Raw genomic sequence first — 2,574 nt, forward strand, 5'->3', positions numbered from 1 at the left:
AAAATTCTACAATTGTGCACATAGGCAGAGAACATAATACAACTGCTAGTGATCTTTCAAAGATGTGACTACAAGGTAATTTTGGTAATATGCACATCGAAATAATTTTGGGTCACAATGTTGTAGATGTTGGGGAATTTCCTTTCCCCGGGTAAATTCTACCTTCCCTCTTCTTTTTGTATAATTTTGTATATGTCTTCAATTACTAAATTTGTTGGATTCCTAGAATGGATGGATGGATATGATGAAGTATTCTGATACTCCATGTTTATACACATTGGTTGCATTTTTAGTTGTGGTAATTTTGTCTACCTTCACCAAATTTCTGAACAGTGTTGGGGCATTTGACTGTTCATATGATGTATATGTGTGATATGGTTTTTTCGGATTCGGAAGCATGAAATTCTTTCCCAAATGGATTGTATGCTGAAAATTAGACAAGGAAGGATGATGTCTATATTTGTATTTTGATCCTATATTATAATACATTATGCTTTCTTCAAAAAAAATCTCGAAGTCTTATGAATAGAAATCTACGCATCGGTTCCTTTAATGGTTACCACTAATATAATACAATTTATTAAACATCATTTGTAATGTAATTTATTAATCATAATTTGAAATGGTTAATATCTATAAATTGATTTATAATTTATTTTGAATAATTTATATTCTTATACTAATTATTTGATATATTTTTATTCATTGAATAATTATTTGATACATATTATAATTTAAAATTTGATACATTTATAATTTTATTTGATACATTTTTATTCATATATTAGTTTTCATTTTTACAATGAAAATTAACTCAATCACAAAGCACAACAATAATTAATATTCTATTTAAATGGGATGATATTCGAATTTATAATTTATTTTTACAACAACTAATTTAATTAATTAAATAAACCGGTTCTCAAGGCTATTAAAAATGGTTATTTTAAATAAAATCGATTCTTAGATATTTTTGTACAAATAACGCATCTTGTTTTTAACATTAGTCCCTTGGGTTTAACATTATTCCCTTGGGTTCATAATCTCTTTGGTTTTAGTATTAATCCCTTGGGTTTATGTTTCTCTTGGGTTCATAATATCAATCCCTTAGGCTTCTTATTAACTTGGGGTTATAATATCAATCATGGTCAACCATAACCAACCATGGTCAACTGTGGTCAATCATGGTCAGATCTCAAATTATGGAACAAATTGTCTCCACATAGGGTTTATATACCTTTGGTTTATAATATTAGTGCCTTTGGTTTAATGTTATTCCCTTAGGTTCATAATCCCTTTGGGTTTTAGTATTAATCCCTTGGGTTTATTGTTATTTTAGGTTTATAATATCAATCACTTGGGTTTATTATACCCTGATCAACCACGGTTTATTATGACGTCAATCATGGTCAACCGTTGTCAATCATAGCCAACCATGACCAACCATGGTTGAATGTCACATCGTGACAAGGTTTTTCTCACCATGAAAATAAACCATGTTTATTTTACTGTTTCTAATATATATTAGGGTTTACCAATGTTGGGTTTATAATGTTAGTCTGTTGGGTTTAATATTATTTCCTTGGGTTCATAATATCTTGAGGTTTTAGTATTAATCCCTTGGGTTTATTATTAGCTTGTGTTTATAATATCAGTCATGTTCAGCTTTATTAATCTCTTGTGTTTGTAATATTGGTCACTTGTGCTTCTTGATCCCTTAAGTTTTTAATATTTATCCTTTGGGTTCACTAATTCCTTGGGTTTATAATATGAAACTGTTGGGTTTATTAGTTTCTTGGGTTTGTAATACTAATAATAACTTTGGTTTATTATTCCCTTGAGTTTAAAATATTCATTCTTAGGGTTTATTAATTCACCCATGTTTATTTCAGTATTGTTAATATTTATCTTACGGTTCATATATCTTGGGTTTATAATATTAGTCCCTTTTGTTTAATATTATTCTCTAGAATTCATAATCCCTTGAGTTTTAGTATTAATCCCTTGAGTTTTAATAACATAATAATATTATTATTATATTAATACAATATCACTGTCATTATTATTATTAATAATTAATATTACTAATATTATTATTATATTATTACTATAATAATCGTAAATATATAAATATATAAAAATATGGTTGTTATTACGAATTAATATTATTATCATTATAATAATATAATACTATGCTTATAATGATATAATAATAAATATATTATATTATAATAATAATAATAGAATATAATTGTTATTATTCTTATTATTATGATTATAATATAATAATAATTATTATTATTATTGTTATTAAATAATTAATATAATAACTATTATATTATTATTATAAGAATATAATTATTTGTTATTATGTTATTATAATAATATAATGATAATATAATATTGTTGTTATTAATTAATATTATTATAATATTAATATAATAATTATAAATTTATAAGAAAATGGTTGTTATTATTTATATAGTTATTAATAATCATAAATAGTTGGTCTTTAAAAAAATACACATAATAATTCTTTTATCAACATTCTGATTTTTATTATTGGACCGTAGT

This window comes from Pinus tabuliformis, chromosome 4_1, assembly GCF_031772625.1.
Source record: "Pinus tabuliformis cultivar Carrire ecotype Pingquan chromosome 4_1, CPIR1, whole genome shotgun sequence".
In the NCBI taxonomy this organism is placed as follows: Eukaryota; Viridiplantae; Streptophyta; class Pinopsida; order Pinales; family Pinaceae; genus Pinus; species Pinus tabuliformis.